The following is a 16,294-nucleotide window of genomic DNA, read 5'->3' as shown; positions in this document are numbered from 1 at the left end:
GCCCTGACACAACCACTGAGGTCGTCCGTGGGGATCTTCAGACTACTACTTTGCTGTGGTGGTCATCTGCTCCACCGTGGCTCCTCAGAGATGTTCTTCAGCCCGGCCTGCTCCAGCCTGGCCACATGCACTGCCTGCTCCACCTTGGCCACATGCACTGCCTCCTCAACCCTGGCGTCCTGCACAATCTCCATCTCCAGAGATGGTCTTAGCCCGGCCTGCTCTGCCCTGGCCACCTGCCGCTTGCGTCGACGCCTGTTCGAGATCTGCTTTGTCATGCACTGCAGTGATCCCTGCAGTGATCCCTGGAGGCCTATATTAACTTTGCATTGTGGATGAATGGATCCACATTCACAGTGGGCGAAGTGGAGGATGAAATTAACCTTGTCCAGCCCCACCTTCAAAACGTCCCGCAGCCAGACCCAGAGCTCAGCCCACCATTACCCTGCACAATGGTGACGCCAGAGCCCCCCGCAGACTGAGAGCTTCTACCCGCCGCGAGGACAGAGCTGCTGATGAAATCGCCAACTAGAGCCAGAGCCAAAGCCCCAACGTGAATCTGACCAGGGGTGTGAGCCAGTAACTACCGTACCAGAGGGTATTTTGGTGGAAATTGAAACTGGGAACGTCTGGCTGATCGATTGGGACTCTAAAGCATTGCTTCCCTCCCTACCCCGCCCTGACTCATCAGTGTCTACATCATTGCTGGTCCTGTCCAGCATAAAAACTGTTACATTACCCTGTATTGAGACTGTGACTTCATCATCGCTGGGTCTATCCAGTATAGACACTGTATTGTCATCATTAATCCCGCCCAGCCTCCCTCTCCCACCTCCACTGCAGAGCTCAGCCAGTCCTTCAGCCTCACCTCAGCTGGTTCTCTGTAGCCGTTAATCTTCCCCGCTGACACCTTGTGGTGCAGCTGAGCATCAGGTATTAGTCACCAGCCTCACTGAAACAAGAGGGTCCTTTGGGTGATCTCTTCGTTCCACCTCGACCCGTCATTCTGTGGGCTCCGCCTTGGTTCCTCTCACCCTCGGACCTGCGAGCTACTGTTTTAGAATTACAAATTATATGCAGCTACTTTAAAAAAAAAAAATTTAAGTACAATACAAAAACATGTGAACAATAAGTACATTTTATCAAATGGTTTATTTTAATGTTATTTAGCCATTGTTTTAGAATTACAAATTATTAGTTTGTTTTAATGTTATTATATAATAGTTAAAGACAAACACCTATAACTATGTTGCAATCTGTTTGCATGATTTCCATTACACGAGAGTAGATGTTAAAACTTCATGCTGATTTGTACTCGGCTTTCGCCAAGATAAGCAACACTAAGACGTAGCTTTACAGTAAACTATGCTTCACCCATTTACGCTTCTTTCCATATGGTGGTGTGACTCCCCTTCTGTCCGGCGTTAACGACTGCAGTGTACTTGGCGCGTCAGCACACACGACGGCTGCAACTACAGTGTGGTCTCCCTAGTGTACCAGCACGACAACTGTCTGGATTGAGCCAAGTAGGGGACATCACTAGGGTCTTCAAGTGGGCACCTTCCGTCCTCAGTGTTTCATCGACTAGCCCACGACACCTCAAGAGGGCTCGACAGTGACTCTGGCGTCCCAGAGTCACCCCCCTCCGTCCCCCACTCAACTCAGCCCAGCTTACTGACATCTACATCCCTCCTGCTGCTGAGACCTAACCACAATCTCACAATCTCTCCGCAAACCAACCATACGCGCCAACCCGCTTGACTAAGGCTGTCGAGCCCCACTGGTGCGTTAATATGCAGTTTCAGTGGCAACGGTTCCGTATGGCATACCACCTACCGCAAAACACAATATCTGCCCAACCACCCGTCATTCACGCAATATACACAGGAACGTAATGACTGTAAATACTATACAACCTATACAAATAAACCAACAGACTCTTCAAGTTTTCAAGAATTCTACGAAACCGTAGCGTGGCGGCCTGTACACAGCTAGCTAGAATCTTTCCGTCTCAACCACAGCCAGTTGCTGCTCCTTTCTGCTGCTTCAGATAAGATCTTTACTGTGCGACGCAACTCTTGGCCACTGAATCCGACGTCTCCGAGGAACCGGGTTGTAGAGTGTGCCACAAAACCTTGACAACCCACTTCCACTGGATAAACCTGGACTCTCCATCCTCGCTGTTCTGCTTCAGTGGCCAGATGAGCATACCACAGTTTCTTCCTCTCATATGCCTCATCTACCGCATCCTCCCATGGCACTGTTAACTCTATCAGTTGAACAATGCGTGCTGATCCAGACCACAAAACAATATCTGGTCGTAGGTTAGTGGTGGCAATCTCAGGTGGAAAAATAAGCCGTTGATCAAGATCAGCCAGCATCTTCCAGTCCCCAGCAGCTTCCAGTTGTCCTGGGCGAGAATTGGTGTCAGCACCTTTTCTTGGTGGTTGCTCGCCTGGGCGGAGGAATATGGTCTTCTGCGTGTAATGTTTTGCTATAACAGGCGGTAACTTATTGGTCATACTACGCTTGCCTTCCAATGCTAAAGCCAAACATCGCAATACTTGGTCATGGCGCCAAGTAAACCGACCTTGGCTAAGAGCCACCTTACATCCTGTCAAAATGTGCCTTAATGTGGCAGGTGATGAACACAAAGGACAAGAGGGATCCTCTCCTACCTAGAGGTTTAGGTTCTGCGGTGATGGGAGAACATCATATGTTGACCTAATAAGGAAAGTGATCCTACTCTCTTTCATTGACCAAAGGTCTTGCCAGCCCCTTTTGCGTTGTTCCACACTCTCCCATCTCATCCACTCTCCCTGCTTGGCCTGGGAAATGGCCAAGCCTCAAATCATCCTCTCCTCCTGCTTTCGCACGTCGTTGACTACCAGCTTCCTCCTTTGAGCTGGGCCTGCCTTGTGCCATTTAGGAGGAGCTAAACTGAGCCCAAAACCCCCTCTTCCATGCTGTACCTGTCCCACGATATCCCCAATTTGAAGGTCAGCCTTTGCCTCTACTACAGATTTCTTTGCTGACCACTTTCTACTAGTTTTTAACACAGGGGCTGCCTCCCTTACACATTTGTCGCGTGACTCTACTAAAGTCATTTCCAGTCTGAACTTGGCACACTTAAACTCCTCGGTTAAAGCAGAGACTGGCAGCTGCAATACTCCTTTACTATAAAGTCCCACTCTGCTGAGGCAGCGTGGAACTCCCAACCATTTCCTGATGTATGAACTTGTTAACGCTTCCAGCTTATCCACTGTTGTCAAAGAAACCTCGTACACAGTCAGTGGCCACAGCAACCTTGGCAGTAGACCAAACTGAAAGCACCAGAGTTTTAGTTTGCCTGGTAGAGCACAGCTGTTTATGCTCTTCAACCCTTCCACTGCTTGTCGTCTAACTTCTCCTACTCGAACTGTGTCCTTTAGATCCCCATCGTACCATCTCCCAAGACTCTTCACTGGCTTCTCAGAAACTGTTGGTATTGCCTCACCATTAATGAAGAATGTTTTATCTACTACCTTTCCTTTAACTATCGAGATGCTCCTTGATTTAGAGGGCTTAAATTGCATTCGTGCCCATTCAATATTATCTGTTAACTTCCCCAATAACCGATTAGTGCAGGCTACTGTTGTAGTCATGGTTGTCATGTCATCCATGTATGCTCTGATTGGTGGTAGTCGGATCCCAGAAGCCAAGCGCTCTCCTCCTACTACCCATCTTGATGCCCTAATGACAGTGTTGTGTGTAACGCGTTACAAAGTAAGATATGTTTTACTTTGTAACTTTGCGTTACAAAGTAACGCGTTACAAAGTAACGCATTACAGTAACGTAACTACTTTTTCGGGTAAGAAGTAGTGTAACGCGCTACTACTGAAAATTTGGTAACGAAACGTAGTTCCTTTTTCAATTCGGCGCAACGTTACTTTCCCCAGGGACAGATTATCTGTCCCTGGGATTTGACAGCGATCTCCGTCATTTGATAGATTTGACCGCGATCGCCATCTCCGTAGTCCCAGAGAGAAATGCACATAATGGATTACATAATCAGAGAGTAGGCTAGCCTATTTCTTTTTGTTTTGAATTGTTTCGTTTAAAGACATTTCAAGCTTGTTGAGTTTTGGTTAATTTATGATGAGATGCTCCAGTTCACGTGCAATGCAAGTGACCACGCCGGCGCTTCCATGATTATATTGTCCCCTTTATTCACTTCTTATTTATTAAATCCAGGCATTTGGTTGATAAAAAGTTGATTAAAATTAGGATACAATTTATACAAAACGAAATTCGTTTTAAAGAAAGGCTTTCTTCAAAACAAAACTTAATGAAGTGGTCAAAATCATGTCTGATTGACTCAATGTCTCCCGATATATTGTACATCCATCTTACTCGCGCTGTTCACTTTTAATAATCAGCATAGATCAGCATAAATTTGCATCAGCAAAAAATAACATTATAATATTTTAACAAATATGAAACTAAATGCGCTTATTTAATGGCTACAACACGTAGGCTATAGTAGGCCTACAGACTCTCTATTTGTATATTGCTGCACATTCATTTAATTCTGAATTTTGCACACATAAGTTGAAAGGCATTTGTTTACGTGCATAGTAAAACATATCTGCAACATTTATCAAGTTCACGGATAATTGTGCGTGCATTTATTAATCATTATGATACTAAAATCATAATAAAGTCTATACTATGTACAAAAAACTGTATATGGATTTTTGGGGGTGCTAACGGGGTGCTTTGGTCTTTCTTGGGGGCTTACTTTCTAGCCCCTCCCTAGCGCCGCCCATGCATATGCCTATCCATTAACCGGCATTTCTTCATAAATATTAAAATTTTTGATAAATGCATTATGCATTTATGGCATTATATATGGCATTATGCATAGTATAACTTTATGTAGGCCTAGATTTAGGAACAGATATTGGGTTCTGCCCAAAGTCAAGCAACATAAAAGTAACGAGTAACGTAAAAAGTTACTTTCTATATGGGGTAACTAAGTAAAGTAACGGATTACTTTTTTAAAGAAGTAACGAGTAACGTGTTACACTACTTTTTAAAAGTAACTTCCCCAACACTGCCTAATGATTACTTCCATTGCCATGGTAAAAGCCAGTGGAGAAATGGTGCATCCTGCCATTATTCCAACCTCTAAGCATTGCCATGCGGTGCTGAATTTTGGAGTTGAGAAACTAAATTGCAAATCTCCAAAATAGGCTTTCACTAAATTTTTTATTGACATTGGTACTCTGAAAAAATCAAATGCTGCCCAAAGAAGCTCATGTGGCACTGAACCATATGCATTAGCCAAATCTAGAAATGTCAAATGGAGCTCCTTCCTCTCCTTTTTAGCTGACTGAATTCGTTGCCAGATAACATTGATGTGTTCTAAGCATCCTGAGAACCCTGGAATGCCCGCTTTTTGAACTGAAGTGTCAATGAAGCCATTCTTTAATAGGTAGGTGGACAATCTCTGGGCAATAATGCTGAAGAAATTCTTACCTTCAACGTTTAATAGTGAAATAGGACGAAACTGACTGATGCTTGTAGCATCTTTTTCTTTAGGTATAAAGACTCCCCCTGCTCTGCGTCATGCTCTAGGTACAACCTGTTTTTCCCATGCCACTTTTATCAATTTCCACAGAATTTGCAGAACTCCTGAAGCACTCTTGTACACTCTGTACGTAACTCCATTAGGCCCTGGAGATGATGAAGCCCTTGCCTTTCTCACAGCCTGCTCTACCTCTTTCCACTTAGGTGCACAGACCTCCATTTGGTATTCTGGTGGGTTGATAGGTGGTATGTCTGATGGAATTGACATAGGCTCATGGCTTTTTGCATCTGTATGCGTTTCCTCCAAATATCTCTCTAGCTCAACCCTAGATGCTTTTAAAGTGCCATTCTTCTCCCTGGTGAATAACTTCTTTACGAATTTGAATGGGTCTTTATAGAAATTAGCCCTCGCACGTTCCTTCTTTTTGTAGCGTTTCCGTAGGCGCTCAGCTCTGCGTAATGTTGCCAGCTTATCTGTTATGGCCCTTTGTAAGAGATTGAGTCCCTCCTTCTGACTTTGTTCTGCTCTTTTCCATTGCTTCCTCAGCTGTCTCCTTTCTCTAACTAACCCTTCAATTTTCTGCTGCCGTCTAGACATTCCAGGAGTAGTCTGTACTTTTTCCTTCCTTTTTTCCACACCAAACCTCTCATTTCCATATGCGTAAATAATGTCCCCAAATTTATCCAGCTTCTTTTCAACTGTACCAGTTAATCTTTCCAATGCAAAGCATAGATCTGTGTTTACCGTGTCCCATGCAGTTTTCTCACAAGCTCTTGGCCATCTAACTCCAGGCCTATGCCCGTTGAGGTTCTTTTCTCTCTTATGCTGTTTAGTCTGACCGGGTTCACAAGTATGAATTTGTTCATCACTAACTGTGCAAGCCCTCCTCTCCTCTATGACAGGGGTGCTGATATCCTGCGAGCTGTGGTTTGCTTCCTGTCGCTGGATTTCATTCGACTGACTTGACTGACTTCGTAAGAAGTACTGATCAATGCGAGGCCCTTGTCCCTTCTCCCTCAAGCATTTAATTTTCCCTTGATGAACCTTCAAACCCCTGACCGTTGTCGCCTTGCTCCAGCCACAGACACAATCTTGAACTAGTCTTACTCTCCATACTCATATCCGTTTCCATTCCTAAGTCGTTAAGCATGTTGTCCAACATTGAGTCATCTTCCACCCCCGCTCTCGCAGGCTCTAGGGGTATTTTTCTCTTTAATTTCTCAGAAGCCTTGGGCGGCTGTCTCTGTGACAGTAAACTATGCTTCACCCATTTACGCTTCTTTCCATATGGTGGTGTGACTCCCCTTCTGTCCGGCGTTAACAAATTCATAGTAAAGAAGTTTATCTCATTAAAATGAATTATTAATTAATAGTGATGTAACAATGCAAAATGAACTGTAGTTGTGGACATTTGTTTGTTATAAATTATGATGTGTAGACTGCCAAGAAAAATATAAAGTTTTCTATTTATTTATTTTTTTACTAAGTCGGTACTTGTGTGTTCATTTGTCTGTATTTGTGTTGTGGAGTGTAAAATACTGTAGTTAAGGACTGTAGTTACCTGTGCTGTAGGGGTCCTTAAATGCACAAGACAGTTTGACTGTAAATATCATCAAAAACACCAGAAACCAGTAATGTACAGCATGTGTGTCCTGTAATATACTGATAGATGTGTGCAAAACTCAGATGTGGGTGGTTTATTGCAGTAGTTTTTCCTTTTGAGTTTTCCAAGTACAGACAACACCCAGTGTCAAAACGATCCCCATTCACACAGATCCGCGACAAAGACTAAAAACGCTGTATTCTGCTCCCAGGCAGTTAGATTACGATGAAACACGATTGAACACGTAATACGCATGTGCATGACGTCATAGTTTTCAGAGATTCGCATTTTTGTTGTTTAAACAGAGACCATTTTCAAAAGTTTGCGGCCACATGGCTGCAGCCAGAGGCAGAGACCAGCAATCCTATGCAAGCCTTTAAGTTAACATTATTTTATTTATCCATTATATTGAAGAGATTGTTTTGAAGGATATCGGTTTACTTGTATACTCTTTTTAAGCACTTAAGCTTAACTGAGACTTAAGTGTTTGTGGACTTTTAAGAGGCTGTCTTGTCGATTGCAATATTGAGGAGTGACATTTTATTCCAACTTTAGAAAATAAATGTGATTTTGCTCTCTTCAAATAAACGATTTCTTGTTTTTCACTGGCATCTCTCTTAGGGGTTGAGCTCTAGTGCATCTTTGAGCCTACATCCAGTCTGAATAAAATACTTCAGTACTGTTAAAATCAGATACTCTAAGGCTTAGGGATAGGGAATTAGTTCAAATAGGACATTTAAGTAGATTTTAAGATATATCAGTGCAAGCTGCTTTCGGTTGAAACAGCTCAAACATGCATTTTAGTCTGGGCCTAGATTAAGCCTTGTCTGTGAAACTGGTAAGACTCAAGTCATAATTGGTGAATTGTCACTGTAAGGTATCTGTACTTTTACTTATATGGTTTTCAGGTACTCTTTATACCTCTGCGTTTCAAGTTTAAATTTTGATTTTGGCATAACCTAAAGTGATGACATTAGAGTAAGTGAGTGGTTTCTGTCTATTTTTACCAGTTTCACCCATCAAGGCCAAAATGTCATTATGACAATGAAAACATGGTCGGTGGGCCTTATTGCATTGATGATGAGTCAGTCATCATTAGTCATCATGGTGGTAATGCCTCATTTAAGTGTCTGTATACATGTATCTTCCTGAACCTCCCCACATTCATATATTCATGTCAGAGCTTGCTATGAATATGCGGGGACCTTTTGCAAGATACATATATGTTGAAGTTGTTGAAGTTAGGCCCCTCTGATGTCACTAAATAAAATACTTCTCCCGTAGAAAATTACTTATAATTAAAATGTATACTCACATATGATTAAATTGTAACAAATAAACTATTTTGAAAGAATACAACACTTGTGAAAGTAACAAAAGGTTAAGGATTTAATTAGAAGAGTCAAAATAGCTCAAATTGAGTGTTTGTTGAGAAATTCACAGTCACGTTCCTTTTAAATCACAAATTTACACATTATCACACCGATAATGCAATAGCCTGTGATAGAATTACAGAATTGGTCACGAATACACTTGAACAGAATGGACAAAATAACTCACTTTTATACATCAATGTAGCTGTTTACTCCATTCACATTTTAGCTCTGGGCTAGAACCAAACAATAACAAAATTAAGTAAATCGAAAAAACACATTACCTGTAGAATTGTATTGTAGACTTCAGTGGGCCTTTAAATACACAATGGTGAATGAGACAAGAAATGAAGGCGATGGCACTGATTTACAAACGAGTTCAATGAGGACCTCTAGAGGCCAAAACACTACAAAATCAAAGTCCTGACAAGTACTGTGTGTGTGAGAGAGAGAGAGAGAGAGAGAGAGAGAGAGAGAGAGAGAGAGAGAGAGAGAGAGAGAGAGAGAGAGAGAGAGAGAGAGAGAGAGAGAGAGAGAGAGAGAGAGAGAGAGAGAGAGAGAGAGAGAGAGAGAGAGAGAGAGAGAGAGAGAGATCAATAGTCCGGGAAAGAGAATGGAGCATGGGAATAAAGCAGAAAATATTATCTTTGAACAAAAATAATAGAAACTCTCTAGAATAACTGCTGGAAAGGATTCAAATTTACATCAGAAAATAACCAAAGAATGAGGGGAAAAAAGGAAGAAAAGAAAGTTCAGGACCCGGGATTTTTCTGGAGAACAGCAGTCAGTTTAACTCATTTTAATATAATGAAAACTTTCACAGCAGTACAAAAGCATGTCGGCATGTCTCACTGCAACATTTTGACACATGCTTTCCATGTCCAACCTGGATTTACATGTTGTCATCAGTGTTTTTTTTTTTTTACAAGTTTTTTTTTCTCTAAAAGTAAAACATTAATAATAATAATAATAATAACTTTAATTTATAGGCGCCGTACAACGTAAAATTAAATCAGTAAAATACAATGCTATGCAAATAAGACAGACAAACAGATCAAACACACAATCAACAAATAAAACAATCAAATCACTAAAAGCTGTTCTAAATAGATAAGTTTTATGAGCTTTAAACAGGGAAATTGAATCCAACTGGCATGTTGTGCAATGGTAAAGAAATCCATAATTTTGGCGCTGCACAACTGAAAGCCCAACCACCAAATGTACTCAACTTGAAATTTGGAACAGCCAATAATTCTGCTGAGGATGATCTCAACGAACGTGAAGGAGTAGGCTATACAAATGAAGAAGATCTGAGAGATAGAAAGGAGCCAAATTATGACGAGCTTTATATGTGAGTTCTGAATTAACTGTAATCGATGCAGTTGTTTTTCAGGAAGGCTAAATAAAAGAGAATTACAATAATCAATCTGTGATGTAACCAAAGTATGAATAAGGACTTCATGCTGAGAAAGTGATGGACGAAGTCTAGTAATATTACGTAAATGGAAAAATGCAGTACGTGAAATATTATTAATATGGGTTAATTTAGTTTTAGATAAAACAGACCTAGACCCAACAAGAAGAGCTTCAGTTTTGCTGGTATTTAACAGGGACGTTTGCTGGTATAGTGCCACCCAACAGGGACGTTCAACGGGCAACCCGATAGTGCGGCCCACAGATATCCAGATGAGTAATATACAGGACAAAACGTGCAGAAGAAGCAGGAGCTTCACGCCAACACAAGGACACGACCACTCGGGTATCAGTAGACCAGAACACGACACGGGGAAATCCAAACAACGATCTGACAACAACAAGACGAAAGACATGAGTAGACAAGGATGATGATCAGATGAGTGGTAATCAGCGGCCACACCTACACCTACACATACACACAGAAAGAGTCAGGGAATTCATAAACCGTGACAGGAGGAACGACTATCTCAACTTCTGATTAATGCCTTGTTTACTCTTGTTTACTCACCCTCATGTTTTTCCAAACCCATATTATTTTTTTCTGTTGAAAAAGGAGATCCTATTGGCAGAATGTTCACCTAAAATTTTTTTTATTTTTTACATATAATGAAAGTGTATGGAAACCCCCCGACCCTGCTCCTGCAGACTTCAGCTCCAGCCCAACACAACTGCTTGTAATTTACAAGTGACCCTGAAAACCTTGATTCTTCTTCTTCGGGTGTTTGATTGGAGTTGAATCTGAACTCTGCAGAACGGTTGATGAACCTGATGTGGGATTTCCTCCCTCTCCCAAACCAGTTAAACTGAACCCCACACTGTTGCTGATTCCAAAGATTGCATTGGTCATGTTCAAATGTCATCACAGTGCTAATTGCCTACACAACGCTGAAAAAATACACAATCCATTCCTACTCCTAGAGGGCCACTATCCAGAGTTTAGCTCCAGCCCTAATTGAACACACCTGAACCAGCTAATCAAGCAAAGCCTTTAGCGTCACTAGACTTACATGCTGCGTCTCAATTCACCTACTTTTACTATGCCCTAAAAATATGTACTCTTTTTGTGAAGAAAAAGTACATACTTTTGAGTGTAGCAGAAGAGTACACAAGCTTTGGGACATAGGCTACTATCACGTCATACAATTGCGTCTTTAACGGTTGCTCTCTGTCGCATCCTGTCACAGAAAAACTGGCCTGTCAATAATCTTGTCAAAGATAAAATCCTCAACATTTAATTGAATTAAATATAAATGCAGTTGCACGTTGATCTGCAGTCGCGGGTCTTTCATGCGGAGACTCTCCTCATATTAATGCATAATGATGCATTTAAATTAGTTAATGGCCAAACGGATCTTTATAAAAGTTCACGCTGTTGTTGCAGATGAAATATAACACGGATAATAGGGCTGTGCGATATGACGATATATATCGGATGGACGATATAAAAAGCCTATCGTTTCAAATTATGCCATATCGTTTATATCGTGGTGTCGCAAAAAAACATTGTTTACGGCAAAAATTTGGATGACTGCAATCTTTCACACCACCATGGGGATGCAGGCAGAAACGTGAATAACAGCATGAATGAAGGGGTGACAGAACCGGGTGTTTCCGAGCAGGAGAAGAACCAGCCAGAACAAACCGAGGAGCTCGTTCCTAAACGAGGGCATTTTAGGGTGGTTTGGATAAATAAACGCCAGTCTCAAATAGAGGCCTGGTCTGCTTTTTAGTTTCGGTTTGTATTTAATCTTCTAAAACCCGTCAGATCGTCTGTTTAAACCAGTTCTGTGGTGCAGATTGCGCGCATCTGGGCGGAGTTGTTAGCGCAAGCAGAGTTAGCGGAGGCTGGAGAGAGAAGGAGATCGTTTTACAGGGTATAGCCTTCATTCTTTCTTGTTGATGTGTTTCGGGCAACAAGTTCATAGGCTCGATGGATATTACCAGTAATGTATTGTTCAGCCCATGGCTGTCACATCGTTTCGTTTTTTTAATTCTGCCAATAATCTAAAAGCTATGGTTATATTAAATGTACAATTATCGTTATGTATATACTGACTTCACCCTGTGCTGCAACATACATTTAGTTGTACATTCATTTACAGAAATCAGCTGGTTGAATTCAAATTGATGCTGTTATCGGATTTTCAGGTGATATTCCCAATTCATTCAGTTAACGGACGCTCTGAGGTAAAGTGTTCAGACTGCAGACTAAGCAACGATTGTATTTAATTGTACAGTACTATCATAACATAGTACAGACATGATCTTAATTCCATAATGTCCTTAAACATAACAATTTGCTGGCCATAAACTGACAGCGCGTGTCCGGTGTGCGATACCTCGAGTTGCTATAGACACGGCGCGCGCGCTTCTCGTCCGGTGAGCGACCCCCTTTAGACATAATAAAGTAGCCTAGGCTAATTCTTAGATTAACGGATTTGTTAAACACATTTATAAATAAAACGTAATCTTCGTTATCTCTAGGCCTACATTAAATGAAAGGCCTGTCTCATAGACGCCTGCCTCAAATACAAGCCGGTGCAGTTCGGCGATTTGGGAAAATAAAAGCCCGGGCTATTATTTGAAGTTTTACAGTATATCGTGATTCGTGATATATATCGTTATCGGGATATGAGATGACTTTTATCGTGATATGAGATTTTGGTCATATCGCCCAGCCCTAACGGATAATATTACATAAATATTTTTTATTAGCTTAAATGTTGATTATTAGTCACTCTCAAACCCTTCTACTTAATCGTCAGTCACGCACATCCGCCATTTTTTGTAGTTTTTTTAACACTCTTTACTTGTGTTTGTAGTTCTGAACTGGATGGGCAATATTAGCTGTAGTGAGCTCGGATCCACACTTCGCAAAAACCACCGGAAATAGTAGACTTCTGGCATACACTTTTCAACATACTATGCTTTAGGATACACTTATTTTATTCTCACATTCTGTTTAGGATGGAAAGTATGGACATTGAGATTTAGGGTGTGTCTGGTGTGTTTTAGCTAAATGCTGTGTTCCAATTCGCATACTATCCGTCCTAAATAGTATTCGAAATTAGAATAGTGTGTCCCAAATCCTAGTAAGTTGAGTAGCCTATTCCAAAGATACCCGGATGGTCTACTTTTTTGAGTCCGAAGTGTGGATCCGTGCACACTCTAATGGCTAATATTGCCCAAACCCCATTGCGAGTTGAATGAGGATTCGATTAGAACTACAAACACAGATAAAAAGTGTTAAAAAAACTACATGCATGGCAGATGTGCGAGTCCAACGGTTGCATATTGAGGTTTGCAGTTTAAGTGATTAATAATGAGTATATAGCCTGATGAAAATATATTTATACAATGTTTACCCACATTATATTTCATCAACAGCATTGCGAACTTTTGTAAAGATGCGTTTGGTCATTAAAGTCCCCCTGTATTCAATAATTTTATCCCTTAAAACTCATCTTTGATCACCGAAATTAAATATTTAAATGTTTTTTCCTTAAAAAGATTTTCTTCATGCCTTAAAATAGCTTGAATGTAACTCTACTGCCTCATTTCGTATACGCAGTTCTATGAATATGCAAATGAGCCCCGCCTCCACTCACTCACTCAGCTCAGAGATCCACTGGTTGACGATCACACGTTGATCTGATTGGTTACAAGGTCGTTTGTGACGTCAGAAACACCAGCGATTTCAAACCGTGTTTTTGAGACTGTCTTTGGTTCACTGCAGTTTTAAAGAGAAGATACTCAGCAATGCTGTCGACTTATGAATTTACACATGGTTTGTCTTAAAGCATATTAAAAACACCACATAGACATATAAACAACATTAAAAGCTGGATTTTAACCACAGGGGGACTTTAAGTTTTAAATGCATCATATTCAAACACATGAGGAGAGTCTCTGCAAGAAAGAGCCACGACTGGCAGATCAACGTGCTACAACATTTCTCTCTTACACGGTAGGGTTTAAATTCAATTGAATGTGGAGGAATTAAACTGTGATAAGGTGATTGACAGGGCAGTTTGCACAGTGACAATGATGAACGGGAGAGGTCCATTAAAGACGCAATTGTGACGATGCCTGTCGTATGTTTTGAGTCACACCCAAAAGCATGTTCTTTTTCTTCTCGAAAACAGTACATACTTTTAGGGAATAGTATAAGTAGGCGAATTGGGACACAGCAATACTACAGGATAGCGGCCCTACGGCAGCAGGATTGAACACACACCCCTGACTGACATTATCTTGTGCATGACTGAAAAAACTGGAAGAACTGTAAGAGAGGGCTACTCTCTGAGAGAACAAAGGAAATTACCATTTGAACTCACTCTTGCACATCAGTCTCACCTCAGAATCATCCTAATCTACATCTCTTTACTTTCTCTCTCTCTCTCTCTCTCTCTCGTGCTGAGATAACCTGAAATTCATCCAAAATATATGGTTTTAATGTGAACAATTGGGCTGTTTACACCTGGCCACTTCATGCGTTTTCTGTGATCCGATCGTGAAAAGACCAGGTGTAAATGCCCTCCGAAACGCATTCGAGACGGATTTGAATCCGATCGCTCAAACCACATCAGGAGGTGGTCTGGGCTGCATTCCAGACGAAACTGGACAAGTGCATCTGGTTGTTGAAACCACATATGTAAATTTTACTCCACCCAAAAATGCTAAAAATAAACGTGTGAGAGCGTGTTATATAGGCTATATATGTCATGTTATAGTCAGATGACGCTACTGCAACACGCATTACCGCAGATGAGCAGCTGAGCGTCTATTCATCAAGCCAACGTGCAAACTATCGCAAATCAAAGTGAAAGTAAGTCGCAGACGCTTAACACACAATCATCTTCATTAAAAGTAAAGAAACGAAATGATCTTACCAGGGCTGTTGCCGCTCTCTCTTATTGCTCTCTTTGATTTTGAAATGAGCTGATGATCAATAAAATGCAGCTCATATGTTGATTTCGGTGACGTGCACTCCATTAAATCTGCATATAGCGCGGGAATTGAAGATCGGATTTATATCCGTTTTGCAAAAACACATTTATGTGACCAGGTGTAAATGGAATCATTTTGATAAATCAGATAGCGATCTGATCTGAGAAAACGCATGAAGTGGCCAGGTGTAAACAGAGGTTTATACGTTTGGTATCATTTGAAATGTCTCAGTGCGACTAATACAAATGTCTCATTCCCAAAGAAGGAAACCAAAAGGTAATAAAGTAAGAGTTTAGAAATATCTTGCACACAGAAGGGTGTGACTTTCAGGCAAATGGTGGGCAGATCGAGCGCAAGTTTACACTTGGTATAGCCTTGGTGGCACATCCTAGATAACATTGCTGTTTATCATGATCTGATCCATCCAAGACATTTCTGAGCTCTGAACTGAATCCATGAAGTCTGAGCTTTTGTTGACAGGTGACTCTGTGATGACTGCAGGGCAGGGTTTGTCCTTAACCAGTTTGGGGGGGACGGGTCATGATGAAACCTGATGTATATTAGACTGAAGAAGTGTCCCTTCCTCAATGTAAGTGTCTGGCAAAACATTTAAAAAAACAGAGCTCGTAACACAAATGGTCCATGACAAGTTGTGCACTATAGTTACATTGTTTGAATTATGGATTTGAGCAAAAGCCGTACTATAGAAGCAATATTAATTGGGTGGTGATGGCGCAGTGGATAAGACACATGCCTTTGGTGTGAGAGACCTGGGTTCGAAATCCACTGTGAGACACCAATGTGTCCCTGAGCAAGACACTTAACCCCTAGTTGCTCCAGAGGCGTGCGACCTCTGACATATATAGCAATTGTAAGTCGCTTTGGATAAAAGCGTCAGGTAAATGTAATGTATATTAATGGTGATGCCTTATCAAACATCACTTATAATGGGGAGCTGTGTTCTTGCATAATCTAAGTAAAGGTTTCTGAGCAATGGATGGTATATTAAAATATGGATTGGTAAATTGGTTTTGGTTTTTATTTCTTGGTGAGCTTAATACATTGATTTGAAAGCAACACAAGTCCACTGTGCATTTCAGCCCTTTACTCCCATTGTATAACAGTTTACACTTTATTTATACACAGAAAGAGTCCGTCGTCTCTGAAGCTATACTGTTTGACTTGACTTGCTCGGTTAACTCATTTGCCAAGAACAAGAGGAAAGTAGATACTCAGGAATAGCACAAGTGCACACACACACACACACACACACACACACACACACACACACACACACACACACACACACACACTCAAAA

Source organism: Rhinichthys klamathensis, unplaced genomic scaffold (assembly GCF_029890125.1).
Source record: "Rhinichthys klamathensis goyatoka isolate OS25496 unplaced genomic scaffold, OSU_Roscu_1.1 h1tg000095l_1, whole genome shotgun sequence".
Taxonomy (NCBI): Eukaryota; Metazoa; Chordata; class Actinopteri; order Cypriniformes; family Leuciscidae; genus Rhinichthys; species Rhinichthys klamathensis.
The sequence above is the reverse complement of the archived record's forward strand: the minus strand, read 5'-3'. Positions refer to the sequence as shown.